This window comes from Oryx dammah, unplaced genomic scaffold, assembly GCF_014754425.2.
Source record: "Oryx dammah isolate SB20612 unplaced genomic scaffold, SCBI_Odam_1.1 HiC_scaffold_24, whole genome shotgun sequence".
Classification (NCBI taxonomy): domain Eukaryota; kingdom Metazoa; phylum Chordata; class Mammalia; order Artiodactyla; family Bovidae; genus Oryx; species Oryx dammah.
Window position 1 is genome coordinate 53,923,179 of NW_024070208.1, and position 27,785 is coordinate 53,950,963.

The window sequence follows — 27,785 nt, forward strand, 5'->3', positions numbered from 1 at the left end:
ATATTCATTGCAGCACTATTCACAATAGCTAGGACTTGGAAACAACCTGTCCATCGGTAGACGAATGGATAAGGAAGTTGTGGTACATATACACAATGGAATATTACTCAGCTCTAAAAAGGAATGCATCTGAGTCAGCTCTAATGAGGTGGATGAACCTGGCGCCTATTATACAGACTGAAGTAAGTCAGAAATAGAAAGACAAATACTGTATATTAACACATATATATGGAATTTAGAAAGATGGTACCGACGATCCTACATGCAGGGCAGCAAATGAGACACAGACGTAAAGAACAGGCTTTTGGACTCAGTGGGAGACGGTGAGGGTGGGATGATTTGAGAGAATAGCATTGAAACATGTACATTATCATATGTAAAATAGATGACTAGTGCAAGTTCGATGCATGAAGCAGGGCAACCAAAGCCTGTGCTCTGGGACAACCCAGAGGGATAGGGTGTGGAGGGAGTTGGGAGGGTGGTTCAGGCATGGGGTGGCACATGTATACCTGTGGCTGATTAATGTTGATTATGGCAAAAACCATCACAATATTGTAAAGTAATTAATATCCAATTAAAATAAATTAATTTAAAAAAATTTTTAAATAAAGAATAAGCAATCAGGACAGGTTTTATAAGTGCCAGGGAACTGTAAAGAATCTGTGTGAACTAATATTACTTCGGAGGAGTCAAGGAGCAAACTAGAAGAGTCCAGAGTTGTTCTGACTTTGACTTCAGAAAAAGCATGCTTAGATGTCGTCTGTTGGCAATAAGGAGTGGTTGGCATGTGAACACCGAGTGTTACCTGATGGAGTCAGACCCAGTAAGGCTGCAACTCAAGCCACAGGGAAAGGTGGAGGCAGGAAGATGCATGTGAAGTGTAAGTGCTTTAAAATTATCTGTATCTGTTACTACAAACAAGAGGGCATCTTCAAAAGAGAGTAGGTCAAAATGAAATATGTTGGGCACTACAAATATAATGTTTAAAATTTGCCCCCTTGTTAGTTTCTGTGTTATCTGGTGTTTTTGGTCATCCACCTTTGAAGGTCTTCAACATAGAGCTCTGGTTTCCTCCAGGCACTGATTTTGAAATAAGACTCACGGCTCTCTCTACCTCCACAAAAGCAAATTGCTCCATGTAGCATTAATGAGCATTATAGGTTTGGTTGAAGATTTATTTTGGAGAAGTGCATTACATGTTTACATCAAAAGAAACTAATACAATTCCTGAGGCTTTTCTGTACATTGCTAAGTCTTTTCTTGGCTACCACTCACAGAGAGGGGTCTCCTTCCTCCCTCCTTTTCACTTGTACAATGTCCAAGTTGCCGTAGTTCTGGCGCATGGGTCTTCTCCCAGCTTTTCTCTGCTTTCTGTCCTCTTTTTATACAGGGCAGAGCCTTAGCTCCGATTCAGCTCTAGGCTGTCATGCCAACCTGCCTTACGTACTGCTGAGTAAAGAACTTCCTACTTTCTGAGTCCACAGGAGATCATACATTAAAGATAATGTTGCCCAAATATTCTCTTGTTACCTAAAGTTTAGAATCTTGGAGGGAGTGCAGTAATTTAGCCTTAATACAGAAAAGAAAAGAAAAAAAAAAAAGAATGAAAAGTAGTCTATATATTCTCAAGCAATTCCCTTTCCCATTTCTTCAATACCCCCAAAGTCTTCCTTTTCTTCCCAGATCCCATTATGGAATGAATATTTGTGTTCTCAAAATTCATACCTCAAAGCCCTAATCCCCAATAAGACAGTATTTGAGACTGTAAAGAAGTGACAAAGGTTAAATGAGGTCATAAGGGTGGGTCTAATCCCATAGAGCTGGCACCATGATAAGAAGAGGAAGAGACACAAGAGCCCCCCACCCCCACCCCTCAGTCTCAGGGGGACACAGCAAGCAGGTGGCTGGCCATCTGCAAGTCAAGGACTCTCGCCAGAAATCAAACTGGCTGGCACCTTGATCATGAACTCCCAGTCCCCAGATCTGTGAGAAAATAAATTTCAGTTGTTTAAACCACCCAGTTGATGGTATTTTATTATGACAGCTATATTAGATGAATACAACCTTGTATTCCAGAATCTCTCCATTCACCCTTAGCAGATCATTTTGCTTCCAGCATCACTGAGAAAATTGAAGTCCTTAAGTATTAATGCCTTCAGCTTCTTCCTATACTACTTACAAACGTCTCCATTTCTTCCTATTCTTTCCTGCTTCTCCTGTCTCAGTGGACTTGCTGACAGGATGTCTGCTCAAGGTTTTTTCCTTTACTCCATGCTGGGATCCACCCCTCTTGCATCCTAGGAGGTGATAGCATCTCCCTGCCTTAGGGCTCTTGTATAAAGGCCACACCTTAAATAAAACCTAAACTCTTTACAGCAGACTTCGAGGTTCCATTCATCTAACCCCATGTTCATCTCTCTGACCTCATCTTCAACCACTATGTAGTTTCTGAATCACTGTGACTTCTTTCTATTTCCCAGTCACACCAAGCTCACATCCTGGGTTCGATCCCTGATCAGGGAACAAATCTCACACTCTGCAACTAAAAGGTTCCACGTGCTGCAATTAAGACCTGGCATGGCCAAATAAATAAATAAAATGTTAAAAAGAAAGAAAGGAAGATTTTGAATGCTTTTCCCCAAAGCATCCTTGGCTAGCTCCTGTTCTTATTCAAATTTCAGCTCAAATGTCAGTTCTTAGAAAGGATTTTTCTGAATGCCCAATATAAAGCCATTCTACAACAAGAAAAATTACAGAAAGGAGACGATCCAGTCTCTAACATATCATTAGTTAACGTTATGCTGTTTATGGTGTCTATTCTCCTTGTCGGTTGGGTGTCTTTTCTCTACATGATGTAATCGCCATGAGAACAGGGACCTTGCCTCGTATTTCATTTCTGTGTCCCTTAAGGTCTTCAGACAATGCGTGATGTGTAGTATCAATTCTAAACATCACTGTTGAACTCACCATCTCTTCTTTCCCATAATCCCAGGAGATCATCTCTGTAGCTAGTTTTCCTCAGCATTAAACCATACTTAACTATTTTCCATCCTAAGAGCAGAAGCTCCCACCGTGACGGTGCATCTCCCATTGGCTACTTACCTGTCTATTTCCTTTCCTTCAAAGCTGCACAGGCTTTCCTAATGAGGAAGTTAAACCGTCAGGTCCCACCTCTCCCCTCCCTTTCCCTCTACAGTAATTTAACTGTGGCTCATCCACCCACTCCACTGCTTTTTCCTGAGATGATAAGTGAAAACCAGACTGTCGAATTCAGTAGACGCTATTCTCTCATCTTACTTGACCAGCTGTGATTTTCATGCAGTTGCCTGTCCCCTTTTTCCTGAAATTCTCTCCTTCGATTTTCATGAAGCCACATTCTCCTAGAACTTCCTTTTTCACCTTCTCTTTATTGATTTGTCCTCTCCTTCATAGGGGCTTCCCTGGTAGCTCAGATGGTAAAGAATCTACCTGCAATGTGGGAGACCTGGGTTCGATCCCTGGGTTGGGAAGATCCTCTGAAGAAGGGAATGGCTACCCACTCTAGTATTCTTGCCTGGAGAATCCCATGGACAGAGAAGCCTGGAAGGCTACAGTCCATGGGGTCACAAAGAGTCAGACATGACTGAGCACACTTTTCCTATGTGGTTTCTCTTCCTTCATACTCCTTAGGGTTTGCAGCTCTAGTCTTCCAGGGGCCCATCAGAAAGTGCTCAGATGTGAAGGATCTACAGGTAATTAATGGGGAGGGGGTAGAGCAGACTCTAGGGAGTACAGAGTGCTTCCTGTCCCTTGCAGAAGACACTCAAATCCAAGATTTTTTAAATGCTGTACTAGCCCAACAAACTCTATCTGTGGACAAATGGAGAGCACTTATTTGTAGTCTGCACATCAAGTGCTGCTGTTTCTTGGGGCTTTTCCCTGTGTGCAGGCTCAGTCGTTTCAGTCATGTCTGACTCTTTGTGATGCTATGGATTGTAGCCCACCAGGCTCCTCTGTCCAAAGGGTTCTCCAGGCAAGAATACTGGAGTGGGTTGCCATGCCCTCCTCCAGGGGATCTTCTTGACCCAGGGATCGAACTTGCATCTCTTGCATCTCCTGCAATGGCAGGTGGGTTCTTTCCCACTTAGTGCCTCCTGGGGGGCTTTTCCCTGGGCCTCTGCTTTCTACTGCATATACTCTAATTAGGTAGCATCACTCACATCTACAGTGCTAACTACCATGGGTGTTTCCCTGATTCTGAGTTTCTATTTCACCAGTCCTGTATAGCACAGAGATTAAGACCCTGGTACAGAGTCAAACAGATTTGAAGTTGAGTCCCTGCGAAGTCATTTGTCAGTTGTCTGATCTCAGGCAAAACAGTTCACTTTCTGAGCCTCAGCTTTCTTATATGTAAAATGAGGATGATAATAATAGTCATTCTTATGAGTCTTTTCTTTTTCTATTTATATTTCTTTTCTAAAATGTATTTGTTTTTAATCAAAGGATAATTGCTTTACAATATTGTGTTGGTTTCTGCCACACATCAATATGAATCAGCCATAGGTGGACCTATGTCCCTTTCCTCTTGAATCTCCCTCCCACCTCCCTCCCCATCCCACCCCTCTAGTTGTTACAGAGCCCTGGTTTGAGTTCCCTGAGTTATACAGCAAATTCCCACTGGCTATCTATTTTACCTATGGTGGTGTATATGTCTCCATGCTACTCAGACACTCTTATGAGTCTTTTTATGAAAATATTTATTCATTTATTTACTTATTTATTTGACTGCATCAGGTCTTAGCTGTGACACTTGGGATCTTTAGTTGTGACAGATGGGCTCAGTATTTGGGTGCTTGGGCTTAGTTTCTCTGTAGCAAGTGGGATCTTAATCACCTGATCAGGGATGGAACCTGCATCCCCTGCATTTCAAGGCAGATTCTTAACCCTTGGAGTGTGTGCTTAGTCACTCAATCATGTCCAACTCTTTGTGACCCTATAGACTATAGCCTGCCAGGCTCCTTTGTGCATGGAATTCTCCAGCGGATTGTCCCAACCCAAGGATCAAACACAGTTCTCTCAAATTGCAGGTGGAATCTTTACCATCTGAGCCACCAGGAAAGTCCTTAGCCACTGGACTACCAGGGAAGTCCTTATAAGAGTCTTTGCATTAAAATGATGTGAGTAAAATGTTAGGTATGGTATCTGGCACATAGCAAGTGTTTCGTGAAAGTTAGCCCTTTGGTTGAACATCTCAATGGGAAAGGGCAAAAGACATCCCAGTGTTAACTCTGTTCAGCTGAAGTCATCCTCTTTCCTTCACAACTTGATCCTTGTGTTACAAACACCACCTTTTTTACAGGGGCTCAGACCAGAAGCCAGGAATCAGACTCCTCCTTCTCTGCCTTCACCCTACTCCCAAACACTATCCACCGATACACTCTACAGTCTCCAGGAAGCCCAGACATTTGGTCTCTATTTTGTCCTATTGGGCTTCCCTGGTGGCTCAGCTGGTAAAGAACCACCTGCAATGCGGGAGACCTGGGCTGGATCCCTGGGTTGGGAAGATCCCCTGGAGAAGGGAACGGCTACCCACTCTAGTATTCTGGCCTGGAGAATTCCATGGACTGTATAGTCCATGGGGTTGCAAAGAGTCAAACACCACTAAGTGACTCTTTCACTTTTCATTTTGTATTATTGAGCCAATATCCTTTCCTTCAATTCCACCCATGTCTTCATCCACCTGTTACCATTTCTCTTTTGGGTTATTCCCATGGCCTCTTAAGTGAACCCTCAGCTTCATATCTTGACCTTATTCAATCTATTCATTTTGTCAAAATAATCTTTCTAAAATGAAAGTTTAATTATGTCACTCCTCTGCTTGGAAACACTTGGAGTCTCTCTCCTGCCTAAGTAATAAATAATGAATTTCTGAACCAACTTTGCCTTCATTTGAAGCATGACTTTCCATTGCTCTTCACCCTGAACTCTTTACTCTAGCTGTTTCCAAGGACTTTGACCTCCTTGTAATAAGTTTCAGTCTTTCAAGGATGCCCTTCCCTTCTCTCTAGCGAGCTAATCTCTTACGATCTCAGTTCAAGCAGTAGTGCTTTTGGACACCTTTCCTAGTGTGCCCTCCTGATCTCCCCTTGAGCATGCCTAGTGAGTAGGTCTGCTTCAATTGTGGTAGATTTGGAAACAGAGGGCAAAGCTAACAAGCTAACATGATTTGAAGGGAAAATAAGGCTAATAACCTTACCTAAGAAAAGTACTATTCTTTCATGGTGAGAGAGAGCAAGAAAAATGAAATCAGTGAATAGTATGCAAGTAAGAAGGGAATTCCCAGGTAATTCTCTAGTAGTAAAGAACACAGCTGCCAGTGCAGGAAATGTAAGAGACCGGAGTTTGATCCCCAGGTCAGGAAGATCCCCTGGAGGAGGGCATGGCAACCCACTCTGGTATTCTTGCTGAGAGAATCCCATGGACAGAGGAGCCTGGCAGGCTATAGCCCATGGAATCGTGAAGGGTTGAACGCAACTGAAACAACTCAGCACGTCTTGGCACAAGAAGGGAACTCTAACTAAATGATTTTATTTTTAAACTATTTTATTGGAGTACAATTGCTTTATTCTGTTGTGCTAGCTTCTGCTGTATAATGAAGCGAATCAGCTATATGTATACATACATCTCCTCCCTCTTAAGATTCCTCCCCCATCCCACCCCTCTTAGATAATCACAGAGCACCAAGCTGAACACCCTGTGTTATTTGGAAAAATACAGGAAGAGTAAAATTTTCAAGCTAATGTTCACATGCTGTGTCTAATCATATCTGAATAAAATGATGTATTAGCTTTAGATGTAGACCCTTATAAGTAACCCACTTTGATGCTTCACAGCATCTCAAGTTTGCCCTGGAACTGAGGGAAGATTATCAGAGTAAGTTGTAAGAGGAATTTTCAGTTCAGTTCAGTTCAGTCACTCAGTCGTGTCCAACCCTTTGCGATCCCATGGACTGTAGCACACCAGGCCTCCCTGTCCATCACCAACTCCTGGAGTTTACTCAAACTCATGTCCATTGAGTCCGTGATGCCATCTAACCATCTCATCCTCTCTTGTCCCCTTCTCTTCCTGCCTTCAATCTTCCCAGCATCAGGGTCTTTTCCAGTGAGTCAGCTCTTCTCATCAGGTGGCCAAAGTATTGGAGTTTCAGCTTCAACATCAGTCCTTCCAATGAATATTCAGGACTGATTTCCTTTAGGATGGACTGGTTGGATCTCCTTGCGGTCCAAGGGACTCTCAAGAGTCTTCTCCAACACCACAGTTCAAAAGCATCAATTCTTTGGTACTCAGCTTTCTTTATAGTCCAACTCTCACATCCAAAATAAGAATTTGAAAGTGTTGGCTAGCTCAATTATTTCAATTAGTTAAAATCTTCTTGCATTAAAAAACAAACTGAAATCTATGAAATGAGTAAAAATACATACTATCATTTTAATACTGAATATGGATTACACTCAGCTGTATGATTAAAAAGGTATGTTTAAACCTTCTTCAATGTTTCTCATGAGTTTAAACAAGTTATTGTCACGTCTATAAAATTTCAGGTATACATTTTGCTATGATACTTATATTTGTGGATGTATACAGATTTAAAACATATCCTCTCTTACATATATTTATATGAATACAAAACACATAACATTTTACCATTTTTCTGTATTTTAGGAACACGTTTTGCCTACTAGTGCAATGTTGCTTAAACTATGGGTCTCCATCCATTCACTGGTAGCTCAAAAAGTCAGCTTAGTGAGTTTGGACTAAAATTGTAAAAAAAATGCATTAATATAGAATAGAATAGAAAATATTCAAGTGACACATGTTTAAGGGAAGTAATGTCTTCATAAATATGGATCGTGGGACTTCCCCGGTGATCCCGTGGTTAAGATCTGCCTGCCAATGCAGAGGAGGCAGGAAGATTCCGCATGCCCCAGGGCAATTAAGCCCGTGTTCCACAACTGCTGAGCCTATATGCAGCAACTACTGAAGCCTGTCCATCCTAAAGCCTGTGCTCCACAACAAGAGAAGCCTCCACAATGAGAAGCCCATGTGCCACAACAAGAGAATAGCCCCTGCTCATCACAACTAGAGAAAACAGGAGTTGAAGACCCCATGCAACCAAATATTAATTAATTAATTACAAATGTGGGATGTGGTCAATGTGCTTGAAGAACACTGCCTTGGAGAGATTCAGGGAGAGATGGGACTTAGAGACCTAGCCTCTGAGGTCTGCTAGTTCCGACACAGGGTTGAAAGCTGTTCATAAATACCAGGCCCCTGTCAAGTCCGCATGCAACGACACCATCCATAACATTACAGCCCTTTCACACTTTCATCTGGGGGTCAACCTTCACAGCATCACAGCACAGTACAAAAGCGGGCATACAAGCAAAGGGAAACTGACTCTCCTGAAAAACCAGAGTACTTTTGACCACTTGGCAATGAGAAGCTACAATTGTTTGCTTTCTTCTCTCTTCTCGTTGCTAGCAGGTGAGACTTTAGCTCAGCACACTTTTCGTTTTTCCACAACCATCGACTTCCTTTTCATTGCCCCGATGACTCTCACAGCTTTTCTTTCCTCCAAACACACCACCTTACTTAATCCCTGGTTGTTGTGTCTTCACTTAGTTTTTAGGCCTATAATTGTATTATTTTAAAAAATATTTAGTCTCTCAGCCATGTCCAACTCTTTGCAACCCCACGGACTTTAGCCCTCCATGTTCTTCTGTCCATAGGCTTCTCCAGGGAAGAATAACTGAGAGGGTTGCCATTCCCTTCTCCAAAAGATCCCTTCTCTTTCTCACCCAGGGATCAAACCTGCATCTCCTGCATTGCATGAGATTCTTTGCCCGCATCTCCTGCATTGCATGAGATTCTTTGCCATCATAAGCTCCTGAAACCCTTTCTGCTGCTGCTGCTGCTAAGTTGCTTCAGTCGTGTCCTACTCTGTGCAACCCCATAGACGGCAGCACCCCATGCTCCTCTGTCCCTGAGATTCTCCAGGCAAGAATACTGGAGTGGGTTGCCATTTCCTTCTCCAGAAATCCTTTCTGGAGGTTAATATTTCTTAAAAAAAAAAAAAAAACACTTGTGATATGGAGCATCCTCTTTACCTTCAATTTGTCAGTATTCAGCAAGCCGTGAAAATAACCATATATTAAAAAATTAAAATATCTTATCATTAAGGATGATTTACAGTAAAATAGGTGAAAGATTATAGCCATGGGAAGAATATGTGCTTCTTTCATCTACTCACATTTCAGTTGGTGTAATTACATTACAATTGCCAAAGACTGGGACCATTTTCATGGAAAGAACTGTCAAAAAGAGAAAGTTGATTTTTCTCCCAATGGTGTACTAGAGGGTCTGTCTTGTCTCACCGCTTTGTGATGGTGACTAAGTAAAAGCTGAATCAATTACTTTTATTTGCTTCTTATTTTTAAAAAAAACTTATAATGCATCTCTCATGAAAATTCTCAGATGTGATGGCTGTGAGAGTTGCAGATTACCATGTGATCCTCATGGATGTTAGACTGACATATATAGTGAGGAACCTGGGGATCCCCTTCAGATTTATAACAGTGATTTGGAATATGAACTTATTATATGGAATCATAAATCACAGGGCATGTTTACCAGAATATCAAATACTCCTCCTCCTCTCCACTAGACCTTTATGAAAATGACTACCAGGCCTGAAATCAACACATCGTAATGGAGATAATCAAAGTGGATATTCCCAGATTTGTATTCTAATCAGAAGACCATAGAATCTGAGCCTGCCCTAAGGGATTTGTCAAGGCACTATCTCAACAGATAATCGTTGTCCAGTTTTTAATTAAGATTGTTAATTATGCAAAATAGAACCCATTCCCTATTTTAAAAAAATAATATAAATGATAAGATGCTATTCTGAGACCACCATCTCATGACCTGTCTGAGACAGAGGCTTGAGAACATTAATCTACATGGAAATAATTAGATTCCAATTGCTTCTGTAGCAGTGGCTTTGGTTTTGAAAAATAAAGAAATGTCAAAACGAGACCATGTAAAAAATAATCATTACTACAATTACTCATCAGGATAGAATTAGAACCTGGAGCTTCTAAAAGTTTCTGTTTACTCTCTTGCAGAAAGAGAAGTTGTGTTTTGTTTGTTCCAAAGCACCTATATGTTTACTTCCAAGCCTTTTCAACAGAAGAGAGGAATGGAGTTGACAAATTCTAAGCGATTTAAGGCAGACATGATTTTTAATATCACTGCAGGCACAATTGATCTGATGACAGGATATATAATCTCCCCCTTCACAGCATCCCACAGGGGCCAAAGGGACAGAGCTGTTTACCTCATGAAGTCAACTGAGTATGGTGACATCATGGGGATAAAAGGTCAGGGAGCATTTTGCCACTTCAAGTAGAGCTGTCAGACTTAGTAAATCAAAACACAGGATGCTGGCTAAATTCAAACTTCAGACAGAGCATCAGTGAAGAGTATTTTAGTATAAGTATGTCCCGAATATTGCCTTTTATTAAACACTATTTTTTGCTGATCTAAAATTCTAGTTTAAACAAAACATCTTACGTTTTTTCTGGCAATCCTGTTTCAAGAAGTGAATATAGTTCCTACCAAGTTATTAACCACAGTAGACTTCTTTTAGTCTGATGTAAATTACTATGTGAAATATTTCAGGTTGCCAGAGTATATGCCATTAGAATATGACCACACATGGGATGCACAGACTGGCACAGGGGCACAGATGCACACTCACCTTACCTCTGGCAGAGTGATTTGATAGAGGAAAGGCATTTCTTTGACTTGCATCTGTAACTATTCATGTATTCCAAGTATTGATAGTCAGTCCCTGATAAGGTAGTTCCAAAGGGATGGTAGTTCAGGGAAGTCAGTTCTGGGAAACACTGATGCTTTTTGTTTCAAGATCATTTTTGTGAGACAAACTGTGGTGTCAACTCATGCTCTGTGTTCTATTATAAACACTAGTATAATCTCAACATATTCATGTTGATGGTAGTTAAACATGTGTGTGTAAGTACATACAATCATGTGGTCTGGCTTCTGTCATTCAGACTACTAATATATTAAAATTTCAAATGGCTTGATTTTAGGATGATTAGCATAGGATCATGTTCTTACAGTTATGAGAACTGTAAAATTTAACTCTGAAAATGAATTTTTTTCCATATTGGTTTTTTTGTCATGATATAGTGCTTCACAATTTATAGCATCCAAGAACTTTGCATCTATTCTCTTGACTCATGCTCTTGGGACCGTGTGAGCTAGATTGTGTTTGCCTTCCTTTTAGAGAAGAGGAAACTCCAGCTCGGGCTAAGCATTTTGCCTAGGGTCATTGGATGAAGAGGTGACAGAGGCAGCAAAACCCCTCAGGTCCTCTGACCCCAGAGCACTGCTCTTTCTGTTCAGTCAAGTGATGGTCTCAGTAACGAGTCTAAACATTTAAACCTAGGTTATTCTCTGAGAATAGACATTGGAAAAGATATGGGCATCCATTCCAAGTGTCTGACAAGAATGCTTGATTTGTTGGCACCCACTCCTCAAACTTTATCTCTTTGGACATTTATTTAAGATGCAGGTTACCTGGATACCTGTAGATTTCAGAGGTCATTGATGTGATGGTGACCTCCTTGCTGCCTGCTGTCTGATTACCACGTACCCTGACCGCCTCTGTTGACCTTCTCTCCAGTCTGCTGTGCTTTGGTACCAATTCTATCCTCATGGGCCTTATGAAAATGCAGTGGCAGGGAATGAAGAAAGGTGTGGAGGGGCGCACAGGAGGGTGAAGATGTGAGAGCCTGTGCTTTCTTCCTCCTGTTTCCTGAGGGAGGCAGCAGTATAAGCCTGCACTGGCCTCAGCCCTCATTTCACTTTCTCAGGACCCTCCTTCCTTTCAGTACAGCTCTTTGCTCCAGAAATCTCACTTGGGTAACGTCCAAGATGCCATAAGCCTTGGTGGACTTTTAAAACGTAGATTAATATTGTTTCACTACTCTACATTCCCCAAGATCCTTCATTAGCCTTTGGGCAGAACTTTGTCTTTGTTGGTAAAGGTTTTAAAACCAATGCAAAAACGATACTATAACATAAGTAAAATTTTACGATCTTGTTCCTTGGTTAGACGTGGCAAAAGTCCTCTCATTATTTCCACTCTCCAAATGGTTACTTTCCTTTCAGAGGGAGGTGAAGTGAGGATAATCTATTCAATTGACTGCAGATCTGATCATCAGTGGGCAATTTTAGGACATTCCGGCGCAAAAGTGACTGGTATTGACAATGGATAAGGAAGAAGGCAAGTGGGGGAAAAGAGAGGAGAAGAACCAGCAGTCACTTCAAGAATAACCCCCTGATACATTTTTCAAGCCCATCCCTCCGCTACCCACTCTGTCTTCACAAGTCTCCACACCTCCCACTGACAGTGTCTCCCACTTACAATTTATATTTACTTATTGTTTGCTCTGTGCCAACTGTTGAGCATAGGGTTTGATTTTATCCTAATTAAAAGCTAACAACTTAGCCTATTACTCTTTCAAGGATGATGGCAGATCACAAGAGGTCTAGGTCAGAGTCAAAGGGCTCTATTTCTTAAGGCAGAGCAAGCAACACAAGCACCATGCTTGTGTCCTTTTCATTTGTCCCCAAGTCCTACGGGGGAGATGTACTCTGAGCCCAGATGGATGCCTAAACCTGCCACCAGTACATGGTAGGACCCGAACTGTGGGCGTGGGGAACTCCAGAAACTAGCCAACACTGGGTTCATAGAATACAGTACATGTTGGGGTGGGGGGTGATTACATGCACAAGTGGTTACATAGCTGCAAGCCTAGTACTATTGTCCTATATTCTAGTATGTCCAGGTTTAAAAGGAGTTTGGGAGGAAATGACTTGGGAACTTATGAACCCACAATAGTATTGTAACCATGGGGAAATGTTTTGTACACTTTCAACAAATTTCAGCCTATTACTTAGGATACAACCCTTTTAATGGATGGGTAGACTTATTTAAGGAAATGACGCTTGCATGAAAAATAAGCCTGGTTGGTTGAAAATGAAAAAGTTCATTTAGTAAGTCGCAGTTTGACTTACTTCAGTGTGTCACCTAGAACACGTCACTAGCATATTGCACATGTGGCACGAGATGGACTTGGACTTGGACCACCAAGGACTACTAACTGATAAACAAAGCTGTGTCACTCACTGAACCACTGTTATTTACGATCTATTTTCAAAGCATTTAAAATGTGATTTGTTTGCTACTCTTCAGAGCTGTTTTGTCTTAAGATTTTCACAGGGGAATTAATCCTTACAACTTGTCTATGAACTACGAACAGAAGATTATCAAATTATCACACCTTTGATAAATATTTACTGTTCCTGACTAAGCTGGTATGAGATGGGGTAGGCGCAAAGCTCTCCTAGGCACAAAAGTCTCCTGGGTAATCCCCCCCACCTTTTCCTGACTCCTCTTTCTCTCTCTTTCCTGACTCCCTCCAGTCTCTCCCACTTGACCCTTCCTTTTACTCCTATCTCCTTTTGACTCAGACCCACTGCCTGCTTTTTCCTGACCTGGCTTCACCTCCTTACAATTCCCATCTGATTTTTACTTCCTGGACTCTGGACTCCACCTCCATCCTTCTGTTAGTGACTATAATTAGAATTTGGATAATACTTTTGTAACTGAGAGTAACTGCAAGTTTCAACTATTCATTGGCATGTTCCTTACATCAGGTGGTATCAGAAATAAGGGGTCAAAATGTACCCTTTCCACGAGAATGTCCATGGCAGCCTCTCTACCAGCTTTCTCTAAGCTTGCCACAAAGTGAGACTCTATTTGTTATTCACTCTCTAAAAAATCAGTGAAAAGAATAAGCCCTGCTAAATCACCAGACCAACAGAGAAACATTCAGTGTGAAACAGCAGTTCAATTAACAAGCCCCCAGTCTCCAGAAACAGGGCAGAATAGAGACACAAAAGAGACTGGGAGCTCCATATTTATAACTTTTAGTATGGTGACATTATGTATCCTCATAGAATAATTTTATAGAAATATGGAAGAAATTTTTAAAATATAGTCATTGCAATGATCATTAATCCATTCAAGAAATATTTGAATGATTGCTATTTAGAAGATACTGTATGGCAAAAATATTAAATAAACCTGAGTCCTATCCTCAATGAACTTACCAGAGTTATGACTTACACATAAATAGTCATAATGCCAAGCAGAAAGCAATGAGGCAATTGGTATTACAAAGAGACTTATATAGCATATAATATACATATATTGCTAAATATGAGCTTCCCAGGTGACTCAGTGGTAAAGAACCTGCCTGCCAATGCAGGAAACGCCAGAGACTTGGGTTCAATCTCTGAGTCAGGAAGAAGCCCTGGAGGAGAAAATACCAACACACTTCAGTATTCCTGCCTAGGAAATCCCATGGACAGAAGAGCCTGATAGGCTACAGTCCATGGGGTCACAAAGTTGGACACGATTGAGCATGCACACCTCATGCCTCATGGTGAAATATATCTTGTTAAATCTACCTGTCTATATATGGTCAAATATATATTTGGTTGAATAAATATGTTTAAATAGAGAGATAAACTTGAAATCAAGTTCCTAGATTTGAATTCTATCACTTCTATTCACCTCTTTATACCTCATTTTTTTCTTTTGTTAAAATATGATAATAGTAGCCTGCATTTCACTTAATGTTTAAAATATTAGATGAAATAATGCATGTTCAAAAGACATTATTAATAAACTAGTTAGTTTAGCCAGTGGTAAGCTTCTATGAGAAGTCAGATGCTGTGTTAGGCACTAGGAAAATCCAGCCGTATGTGACTCTCCCTTCTCTCAAAAAATTAAGAGCTGTGTGCAGGATGTATTTGGATAACAGATGATTTCAGTAATATATGACATGTTCTATAATGTTGCTGCTGCTAATTTGCTTCAGTCGTGCCCAACTCTGTGTGACCCCATAGGTGGCAGCCCACCAGGCTCCCCCGTCCCTGGGATTCTCCAGGCAAGAACACTGGAGTGAGTTGCCATTTCCTTCTCCAGTGCATGAAAGTGAAAAGTGAAAGTGAAGTTGCTCAGTCGTGTCTGACTCTGAGCGACCCCATGGACTGCAGCCCACCAGGCTCCTCTGTCCATGGGATTCTCCAGGCAAGAGTACTGGAGTGGGGCGCTGGTGATGTTCTATAATAAAAAGGTATGATAAACAAAGGCAACTTGAGAACTGATGGGAGAGGATAAGAGCATCTGAAGGCTTTGAGGCCTTGGCAGGGCCCGGGGAGGGACACTGGGGGCCATGAGGAGCCTACCAGACAAGTGGCAGTGGAAAAGATCCATTCCAAGAGCTGCAACCTGGGGCGGGTGGCCATGCTGGTGTAAGCACAATGCCAGGAGGGGTGAGAAGCAAGATGGCTCAGAACTGCTATGGAAGGCCCTGGCCAATGCTCCAAGTGTAAAGGCAGCTGGGGGCCAGGTCATAGGTGCTTCTTAGTAATAGAAAGTTTGAATTCTATCCTAAGGATAGCAAGTGGCTCAAACTTGGTGGCTTAAAACAGCAGATGTGGTACATATACACAATGGAATAGTAGCTGGTCAAAAAAAAGAATGGAATAATTTCATGTTACAGCAACATGGATGTACTCAGAGATTATCATACTAAGTGAAATAAGTCAGACAGAGAAAGACAAATATAGGATATCACTTATAAGTGGAATCTAAAATTTGATACAAATAAACTTATTTACAAATCAGAAATAAACTCACAGACATAAAAAAATTATAGTTACTGAGGGGAAAGGGTGGGAGGAATAAATTAGGAATTTGGGATTTAAATATACACACTGCTGTATAAAATAGATAATCACCAAGGACCTACTGTATAGCACATGAAAGTATACTCAATATTTCATAATAATCTATAATGGAAAAATAGATATATATAAAGTATTATAGATACCTATAATGGAAAACGCTGGATTGGAAGAAACACAAGCTGGAATCAAGATTGCCGGGAGAAATATCAATCACCTCAGATATGAAGATGACACCACCCTTATGGCAGAAAGTGAAGAGGAACTAAAAAGCCTCTTGATGAAAGTGAAAGCTGAGAGTGAAAAAGTTGGCCTAAAGCTCAACATTCAAAAAACGAAGCTCATGGCATCTGGTTCCATCACTTCATGGGAAATAGATGGGCAAACAGTGGAAACACTGTCAGATTTTATTTTGGGGGGCTCCAAAATCACTGCAGATGGTGACTGCAGCCATGAAATTAAAAGACACTTACTCCTTGGAAGAAAAGTTATGACCAACCTAGGTAGCATATTCAAAAGCAAAGACATTACTTTGTCGACTAAGGTCTGTCTAGTCAAGGCTATGGTTTTTCCTGTAGTCATGTATGGATGTGAGAGTTGGACTGTGAAGAAGGCTGAGCACTGAAGAATTGATGCTTTTGAGCTGTGGTGTTGGAGAAGACTCTTGAGAGTCCCTTGGACTGCAAGGAGATCCAACCAGTCCATTCTGAAGGAGATCAGCCCTGGGATTTCTTTGGAAGGAATGATGTTAAAGCTGAAACTCGAGTACTTTGGCCACCTCATGTGAAGTGTTGACTCATCGGAAAAGACTTTGACGCTGGGAGGGATTGGGGGCAGGAGGAGAAGGGGACGACAGAGGATGAGATGGCTGGATGGCATCACTGACTCGATGGACGTTGGGAGTTGGTGATGGACAGGGAGGCTTGGCGTGCTGCGATTCATGGGGTCACAAAGAGTTGGACACGACTGAGTGACTGAACTGAACTGGTAATGGAAAAGAATCTAAAAAAACAATATATATACACAAATATACAGATATATAGATATATGTGTGCGCTAAGTCGCCTCATTCCTGTCCAACTCTTTGCGATCCTATGGGTTGTGGCCCACCAGGCTCCTCTGTCCATGGGATTCTCTAGGCAAGAATACTGAAGTGCATTGCCATGCCCTCCTCCAGGGGATCTTCCCAACTCAGGGATCGAACTTATGTCTCTTACGTCTCCTGCAATAGCAGGTGGGTTCTTTACCACGAGAGCCACCTGGGAAGACTATATTTCACTTTATCATACACCTGAAACTAACATAACATTGTAAATAAACTACGTTTCAATAAAAATGGTTTTTAAAACCCAGAAATGTGTTCTCTGACAAATCTGGAGGCCAGAAGTCCAAAATCGAGGTGCTGACTGGACCGTGCTCCTTCCACAATCTCTAGGGGAGAACTCTTTCTTGTTTTTGGTTGCTTCTGGGAGCTGCTGGCTTCCTTGCCTTGTGGTCACAAAACTGCAGTTTCCCCCTCCCTCTTTGCAGGGCCTGCATGGCCTTTTCTTCTATGTCTGTGTCACTTGTCATTGGATTGAAATATCATCTGGATAACCTAGAATGATTTCCTCATCTTGAGATCCTTCACTTAGTTACATCTGCAAAGAGTGCTTTTTCAAATAGGCCTCCAAGTGAATGTATTTTCTTTTATTGGTTGGGGTTGACGGTGGGGGGTAACCATTCATCCTATTTCAGTGAGGAAGCATTGCAGAAATGCATTCTAGAAACACAGAGCTATGTTGACAGATGACACTGGGGACTGACGGGGAGATAGTTTTGCACTTTACAAACTCTACAAAACACTACAAGTCTCATCAGAGTCATTGTCATCATCTCCTGTGAATTACCATCAACTGCTTTCCAAAGAGGGGCTTCCCAGGGGGCCAAGTGGTAAATAATCCTCCTGCCAATGCAGGAGATGCAAAGACATGGGTTTGATCCCTGGGTCAGGAAGATCCCCTGGAGAAGGAAATGGGAACCCACTCCAGTATTCTTACCTGGAGAATCCTATGAACAGAGGAGCCTGGCAGGCTACAGTCCATGGGATCACATAGAGTTGGACTCAGCTGAGCTCATACAAACACTCTCTGAGGAACCTAAGCCCTGGAAAAGAAAATTAAGCCCTGATTGGTGTATAACTTCAGACATGGTTCAGAATCACTCTTTACCATTTGTCACTGAAACACCCTGCCAGGATGAGGCTCACAGAGCAGCTTTCCAGACCCCAGAGATCTCCAACTCTACCCACCTTCTTCACAGCATTGGTTCTCAGCTTTGGTCGCCATGGAAATCGCCCAGGGGACCACAAATCTGACGTCTGGTTCTCATCACCTGAAGTTCTGATATCATTTGTCTAGGGTGCAGCAGGGCACTTGCATTTTGTAAATCTTTCCAGGTGATTCTACTGTGCAGCCAAGACTAGACACGAGTTTGATACATGATGATTTTCTTTGAGATTAACCCTGTATTTTATCCTGAGCATCCTGTTTTTTTTTTTTTTTTTTGGCTTATTTTTTCTTAGGGCTTTGAAACTATCAGCTTCTAAAACATAATTCAGCTGAAAGCTGGCTTAATCACTGACACTTCTTCTTGTCTGTTTGTTTTTGTGGCCAGACTGCAGGGCATGTGGGATCTTAGATCCTTGACCAGGAATCGAACCTACATCCCCTGCAGAGGAAGTGCAGAGTTTTAACGACTGGACCACCAGGGAAGTCTCTGATTGACACTTAGTGAGATGCTCAAACAGAAAACTGATGCCTCACTTCATCTTTTTAAAAAAATTATTATTATTATATTAATGAGATACTTCTTCAGTATCAAAGACAAATCTTTTACCATCTAGAAATTTCAGTATTTTCCTCATCATGGATTTTTTGCCATTGACTTTGTTTTTTTTTTAAAAGGGTGCCTTAAAATAGTATTTATATTGGATACTGAGTTTGGGGGCGCCACTGGAACTTTTGTGTCATAAATGAAAGCCCCTCTCACCTCACTCTCCTGGTTCCCACTCTGAACAATTTTTCCTCTGACTGCTATGACAAACTACCACAAAATTAGTAGTGGGCTTGAACAAAACAACAAAAAACGTATTCTCTTGCAGAGTCCAAATCAAAGTGTTGGGAGGGCCATGCTCCCCCTAATGCCCCAGGGAAGAATCTTCCTGACTTCTTCCAGCTTCTGGTTGGCTTCCTTGCTTTGTAGCCTCATGACCCCACTACTTCACATGGCTTTCTCTTCTGTATCTGGGTCTTTGTCTCTCTTAGGAAAATTATCATTGGATTTAGAGGCCCCTCAGATAATCCAGGATCATCTCTTCATCTCACATCCCTTAGGTACAAAGTTGAAATATATACTTTGGTTTTTTTCAAACTAAGCTGGTATTCACAAGTTACAATCTTTTGGAGGCCACCATTCAACCTACTACCGTAATCTTTCCTTATATCATGACATTTTGTCCCTACAACAAAATGATGCCCAAAGAAGATTTTGGTTTCCCCCTTTTATAGATTAAAAAACAAAACAAGCAAACAAAAAAAAAAGACTGGCACTCAGAGTTGAATGAATGGTCAATGAATGACTTTTATGTAGTTGAAGCAAGGCTCCTGTTTCTTGGTACTGTGCCTTTTGAGCTATGGAGATGTTATCATCTGCTCTCTAACACTCTGTAAAAACATTTAGGAGATAAACTTGCTATCCAGTCGTAAGGAAAGCTGACTGTAGCACCCACAGGTCTTATTTTCTACATTTCCCACTTTGCAGTGCCTATTATGTTTCCAAGTTTTACTCCAACAGTTGTGCTAGCATTTCTTTTCTTTCACCTGTAAATTGATGAATAGATAGCTTACCCCCTTTCTGTTCTAAGCTAATGAATAAAAGCTGGAATCTCTTATGACAAAGTAATTCTTCCATATGAAGCAGTGGAAGGACTGTAACATCTCTTCATCTTAAAGGACAAAGAAGGTAAAGTGAAATATACAGATATCTGGCCTTAAACATCTGAGGTCCACATCTCATTAATTGCCCGATTGATGGGGATGCAGATTGTGTGTGTTAGTCGCTCAATCGTGTCTGACTCTTTGCCACCCTATGAACCACAGCCCAACAGATTCCTCTGTCCATGGGATTCTGCAGGCAAGAATACTGGAGTGGGTTGCCATTCCCTTCTCCAAAGCTTTCCCGAAATATTAACAGAGAGTTTGCTTTTCCTTGTGGTTTTCATTCTTAAAAAGTGAAAGATGCTGTACTCTTTCTGGCCATCTATGTGATACTGCAGAGAAGTCCACCTGCCTACATTGATCACGGAGAATAAACGGAAATGGCCATGGCCGAAACAGTCCTAGTGGCTGAAATAGTGCTAGGCTGGGGCGGAAGGGGAAATCCATGCCCTGCATTGCAATAGGACACCATGCTTATTTAAATTTAAACTGAGGGCTTGCCAGGACAGCCAGCTCTTTCCTGCCGCAGAAACACAGCATTAGTGAAATGTCAGCTCACGTTAAGATCACCAGTGGCCTTTTCTGTGCACATTCTTCCATGTTTCTGCACAAAGATAGCAGAGCACGGCCATGCCTCTGCTCTGGCGATCGATCTGCCTTCATGTCTGATATTACCTTACATCGCTGGGGCCAGGCGGGTGTGAGTGAGGGGGCAGAAGGACCACGTTTACTCACTGAACCTTGAGGTAGAGCCTTAGCAAGTGGCCTGTTGGCTGTAAGTTGCTGAACCGACAGCAGAGTGGGCCCCCTTTAAGGGTTTGCCATGATAAGAGCAGATCTCCAAGGAGTTCAATGTCTGCGTGATCTAAAACCAGGGCAGTCAAGCTGAAGCCGATGTGTGCTCTAACCTGTTTGCACTGAATACCCTTCATAAATAATTTACGGCCAAGACTGCTAGCTATTATTACGAAAATACCAGATTGCGTTTTGACACATGCATCCAGCTTGTAAGTCAATAGATACGTTTCACCCAGTGTGTGTGGACCTGGTGCAAGTCACCCATCCAAGTGTGTTTTCCAACAAGGTGATTTAGCTCTCCCAAGCCAGCCAGGAGAAGCACCTTCTGAGGAAGCCAGCACCCTCAGCCAAACAACCTGCTGTTGGTCTAAGTCCTTATTTTATTGTTTCTCAGTATGAATTAAGGACTTCCTTCTGATTTTTCTTCCTTCTCCTCTCATAGCATTCTTGTGAATTTCAAGTCATTTGAATCTAAAGTTAAAGTGAAATTGTTGGCTATGAGAAATATTGTTCTGCTTTTTTTTAAAAAAAATATTTATTTTATCTGCTTGGCTTCCCTGGATCTGTGTTGCACACTAGGGCTCTTTGGTCTTCTTGAGACATGAAGGATCTTTAGTTGTGGCATGTGGGATCTAGTTCCTTGACCAGGGATCGAACCTGGACCCCTTGCATTGGGAGCACAGAGTCTTAACCACTGGACTACCAAACCACTGTTTTGCTTTTTCCAAGGCTACCATCTATGGCAGCACCTGGTGTTGCCTCTCATATGTACTTGAATCACCAGAAAGCATGTCACTACTGATGTGTTTTAACACACACCCCCTCCGTCACCCAGTCTTGTGGTTTTCTTCACCCTGGCCTATTTCTCAAAGACAAGAATATTGTCTCATAAAGACAAAAACTGTGACTTTGTAAATTTTCTTTAGGAAGTAGGAAAGCAGTTTCTGCATTTTGTGGTCTCAAAAGTAGGTAATAAAGCAGCCTAATAAATATGTAAGAAGGGAACCACATTAGATTTCCTTGTGATGGTGGCTAAAGTTACAGGCCTTGTTCAGTTTGGGTTTGTTTTTTTTAAGAGAAAGCCCAAGAACACCATTCAGATATTGCCCTGGCTTCATGACCAATCAATAGCAGAGTGGCAGGGTCTCCCTTATTCTTTGATGAGGTACATTTATATGCAATGAAGGGTTGCATGTATATTTAATAAGAAACTCCATTATGTATACACATGGCTGGAAAAAGAAGAAAGGAGATGTTTGTGCTGGTTGTGGTAATGCTATAATAAGAAATGCATCTAAAAATTATTTGCTACAGATTTAAAAGGATGATCTTGTGTGGGAGAAAAGGCAGGTAGGAAATGGTGGTTCCAGGTGAAGATAGCTTTTAAATATTCACATGCCTTAAGTAGAAAGCATTTGATAGTGGGCTGTTCATGACGTACAATATTCTCTCAATGGAAACATCCCCAGAAATACTAACAGTGGGTTTCATTTAAAGCTTTTTTTTTTTTTTTTTTGCTAGAGCATTATTTGGTAGCAGCAGCTTTGGGTTGGATGAGGAATATATACCAGCAGTTTATCTTAAAGAAGTAACTTGAATTACATAATATTTTAAGCTACTTTAAATTAGCTAGAGTATCTGAGTAGTTGATCTACCTACTTAAAAACTCTTTCAAAGCTGAAACTTAAAAAAAAAAATCAGTCAGTAAATACCATCCAATAGCATTAATATAATTTCAAGAAATATTTTGAAAGTGAAATATGAATTTACTAAGGTTTGATTAGCTTAATATGCTGATTAAAGAAAATAATGGCATATAGATAACAGAAGAGACTATCTCCATATTATTTTTTTTCAGTAAGATAATATCAACTGTAGATTTTATGTATGTGGATCTAGCTCAACTTCTTCTGTTTCTTCCTTGTATCCTGCATTCATCTTGACACTCTTGTTTCCATTTCCACCCAGCACACAAGGCCCTCTTCACAGTTTTTATTATGATTTTTATGACTTTTTTTATGACTGGACAGCTTTCTGTGCTCTTGCCTTGACTCTGGTCCCCCATCCTTGCATCAGTTTCTGGTATAAATGCCACTCCCCAGCCAGCCTTCCTGTTGACCTTCTCCCTGCACAGAGCCTCACCCATTTTTCATTGCCTTTCACCCCTACATAGTCTTCTCCTAAGCTGGCAGAGGGGCCTCTTGCTGGCTAATTTGCTCTTAACACACGACTTCAGGGGAAGTCAGTGGGGACCCCAGACATCTTACGGCTTGCCTCTCTGCACCAGCCTGCAGCAGTAGCTGCTTCTGTATCCTACCAAGTTGTAATGCCTTTCCTCTGCAAGGTCTATGTGCTAAGAATTTTCAGCTCTTGCCCATCTCACCTTTGCCCTGAGGATTTTGCTGCTAACTTGATCTCACCTCCATTACTACCTTATATGCACACCTTTTATATATTTAACCTCTGAGGCATTCAACTATTATTTCATCTACCTGGAGTAAGTCTCTCCCTCTGATTCTCCCCACCTTCTAGTCCCCCATTTATACCTAAAGACTCACTTTGCACAGTGCTTCTAGGAAGCCTTCAATGACTCCCTAAAAGTGATTCAAATACTAAATGCTGGGTGCCAGAGAATGAGAAGTTTTAGACATTCACAGTGAAGTGAGAAGAAATTTATTCTCACAAAATTATATGTTATAAAAGGATTGTTCTTTATTCCAGAATTATAGTCCTTATGAGCAGTAAGATGCTATGAAATGATAGTGATAATAGAAAACTTTTTTCAAATGTACTGATTTGGGATAAGAAAAATGTTACCACTCAGATTGATTGCCAGATATTTGAGGGGAAATTTTTGGTCCTTAAGTGAGGAATCTGAAACCACTTTCCTGAAGCTGGCATCTTTTGTACACTGCTGCAGTAACATTTGGACTTCCCAGGTGGCACTAGTGGTAAAGAATACCTCTGCCAGTGGAAGAGGCATAACAGATATGGATTTGATCCCTGCATTGGGAAGATCACCTGGAGAAGGGCATGGCAAGCCACCCCAGTGTTCTTGCCTGGAGAATCCCACGGACAGAGATGCCTGGAGGACTACAAGTGCATTGGGTCGCAGAGAGTCAGATATGACTCAGGATCCTGGAAGGGCCAAGAACAGGATCACAGGGCCCAAGAACAACTAAAAATGTATGCAAAATTTGCATGTAAAGCAGATGAGCACTTTTTTTCCTGGGGAGAGCATCTATAGAATTTTCAAAGAAGTCATAACCATCAAAGATGAATGATCACCCTGCAGAAATTATGTCAGGATTTTCTGAATAATTAAAATGGACAAGATTCTACACTGACTCTGGAGCTACAGAAATGCATTAGGTGCAATTCTTTTCTTCAAAGAACTCATTCATGGTCAGGCTGGTCCAACAGAACAGGCCAATACAAACTGCTGGTGGTAAGGAATGCAATAAATGTATGTGGCTGTACGGGAGCATGTAGGACACCAACTGGTGGGCTGCAAGGCTACCCAGAGGAGGTGACATTTGAGTTGTATCTTGAAGAACAAACAATTTATTATGCAACAAATGAAAGCGATATGAGATACTCTAATGATCCAAATGAAAGAACCTGGGTCTTCTGCATTGCAGGCAGATGCTTTACAGTCTGAGCTAAAAGGGAAGCCCAAAAGCAAGAACAAAAACTGCTAAATGTGTACAAACACACACATGCAGACACATCTATGCAGTGCAAATAAACTCTCATGCCCATGATGCTTTTTTTTTTTCTTTCATTCCTAATAGTATCTAACCTAGTGTTAACCAGACTGCACTATTTCCCCAAACTTAGAAGGTGAAAGTATATGGAAAAGTCATGCCATGTGACATATAACAAGTATAGGTCATCCAAATATTTTTGATTGTAAGAGCAACATTAAAGATTCTTCTAATATTCCTCCAAGCTACTTATATTGAGATGTCATGGATTTTTGAGGCCTGTTCCTACAAATGGGGCTTCTCAGGTGGTGCTAGTGGTAGAGAAGCTGCCTGCTAATGCAGAAGACATAACAGATGTGGGTTTGATCCCTGGGTCAGGAAGATTTCCTGGAGGAGGGCATAGAAATCCACTCTAGTATTCTTGCCATGAGAATCCCATGGACAAAGGAGCCTGGAGGGCTATAGTCCACGGTGTCACAAAGAATCAGACATGACTGAAGCGACTTAGTGCACACGCACACATGTTGCTACAAACGGCAAGGAAAAGTTGTGTACTTGGGAAAGCAGGAGAATGTCAAGAAAAAAAGATGACAACTGGATTGGGCCCTTGATCCCAGTTTGCGTGGACCCTGCCATGCACAGGGCAGCTAGCAACCTAACTGGTGTGTTTGTGCAAATTAAAATGAGTACCTCTTCTTCTGAGTGAATTCAGTGTGATGGCAGCTTGGTGAGCAAAATGTGAGCTGAATTCCAGCCCCCACTCACCTTTCAGCTGGGTTCCTTCTAATTCTCAGTCCTATAAGTGCAACAGAGACAATACAAATGATTTTATTTTACCTCATTTTAGGATGCATTGAGCTAATCAGTGTTGAGCTGATACTGGGATGGTAAAAATCTTGAGGAGCTCCCCAAACCTTCGCCCTCATGGAAGGTAAAGCAAGTGTGCAAAGCATGAGCCACGGCAGTGACTTCAACTTCAGGAATTGCTGTGGAAGGGAAGAAGTCACTTGTCTACTCTAAGCCTTTATACTTTGCAACATTCTTGCAAGCACGATACACTCTGATAGAGATAAAGCACTAAACTCAGCACATTTTTAGGATAAGAGGCTCCAGAGAAAAGTAATCCTAAATGAAAAAAAAAAAAAAAATCATTTGGTTTGTCCACTGTTTGGAAGGAAAATTTCAGGGCTAACAGCAGACTATGGATTTCCAATCAGAACATCATTATTGAATGAAAAATGATTCTAGCCATGCTCATAACATAATCCTGTTGGTTTTCTTCATAACATTTCAACTATCTCCTGTAATAAGTCTCAGAAAGAACTTATACAAAGAACTCTAAAGCAGACATAGCTTTGACTAGTTCAATATATACAATATATTGAATATATAACATATAATATTTATATACATATATACAATCAGATAAAAAAGTTACTTTGCAAACCAGCACCAGATTGCAACAAAATAGCAAGGGTATGAGCCTCTTAAAAGTGTCTCCCTGAATTGCTTGGTCCTCCCGTCTCTTTTTGGTAGAAGTTCAAAATCTCTGCCAAGATAGTCCTTTAACGCAAACCATGATATTTTCTCTAGAAGTCACCCATACACTGCTTCTACAACACCAAATGATGTAAGAAGACTTTAGGGGTGTTATCTGTAACCCTAGTTCAGATTGTTTTGTCTATTTGCCACTCTAAAAGAAAATTCTCAGCTTAGAGAATGGGAAGAAAGCATAAATCAGTATATTTCAAAAGGAAAAGAAAAGAAGGATTATGAGTTTGGTGTCTTTAGATGTACTGTACACTCCTTGGATGCAATGTCTTTTACCTGTTAGCAAACAGTAGGTGCTTAATTAATATTTGTTGAATGACCATCTTGGAAGAAGAGAAGGAAAGCTCTGAAAAGCAAGATGACTTCTGTATGTCTTCAAGAATTTTCTGACCCACCTAGAAGATAGTCACATTTTTCACATGTGAAGTTTAATCTGTTTTCTTACCACTGTTTCTTTTTCTGTAGTTAAATAGGTCTAAAGCACGTCAGGCTAGAAATCTGAACCCTTGTCCTGAAATAGTTCTTAACCCCAGGGTTGTACATTGTATTTATAGTATCTCTTTGCAGTTCACCAGTGAATCCAGTAAGGGAGCCTGCTTAAGAAGTGCTGAAGCAATGACTGTAGCAAAAGATAATCATAACAATAAAAGCTCTAGAAGAGGATCCAGACTCTTGTCATGTTTATTAAGCTATCAGCTCAATTTGATTTTCAACATGGCAGTCATCAAAAAACACGTTTCTGTATCTCTGTGAGCAGAGGTCCATCTCTTTCACTCTTAGGTATATGACCACTTTAGCACATCTAGCTGCTTTGACCCATGAAGGCATTCTTGTTTGTGTACTAAGCCTTGGCACACACACTAAACTGCTTTTCACAAAATCGGCGAGCTTGAAGACCCACCAGATTTCAGTGTTTAGGTTCCTGAATATTTTTACTCAGTTTTTTTTCATCTCCTTTTAGCTTTTCATTTCATCTTCACTCCCGAATTTCAGTCTCAGTGGGTGAGCAGTTAGAAGCTTTCTGAAATAAGTAGAAAAACCTTTCAGATTCCCTGATGCTCTGTGGGTGGCACAAGAGGGCTGTGTGGCTGGATGCAACCCACACTTAATTGATGCCGAATTTAGAGTCACAGACATGGCCTTGATCATCCATAGGCATATGTGATGGATAGCCGCTCCAGCAGTCTGCTCAGCCATCCATCTCTGTTGGAAAACGATGGTGATTGCTGGGGAGAGTGGAGCTGACATCAGCAGAAATGACCACAAGAGTCAGATGAAAAGGCAGCAAGGGAGGGGCTGCTGCTGCTGCTGCTAAGTCGCTTCAGTCGTGTCTGACTCTGTGGGACCCCAGCGATGGCAGCCCAGCAGCCTCCCCCGTCCCTGGGATTCTCCAGGCAAGAACACTGGAGTGGGTTGCCATTTCCTTCTCCAATGCATGAAAGTGAAAAGTGAAAGTGAAGTCGCTCAGTCCTGTCCGACTCCTAGCAACCCCATGGACTGCAGCCTACCAGGCTCCTCTGTCCATGGGATTGGGAGCTGGTCCTTAGTCTGCTCGCTGAGGCTGTTTGTAAATGAGGGCAATTCTAGTCACTTTGGCCCAGACACTTTGCAGATCTTTCAGCCCAAAGAAAATGGCATGTCTCTAGGGATAGGCAGCCATGAAAGTTTAGCAGAGCCTGTAGGTCAGAATATGGATTATCTAACTTTCCTCACATTCTGAAAGATGGGAACTTAAACTGAGGCAAACTCTATCCACACCAATCCATCGGATGCTTGAGTCTATTTTATAGATTGGAACAGTAGTATCGAATAAAGCATCCACTGTGCCTACAGCAAAGTCAATGAAAGTAACCCAGCCCTT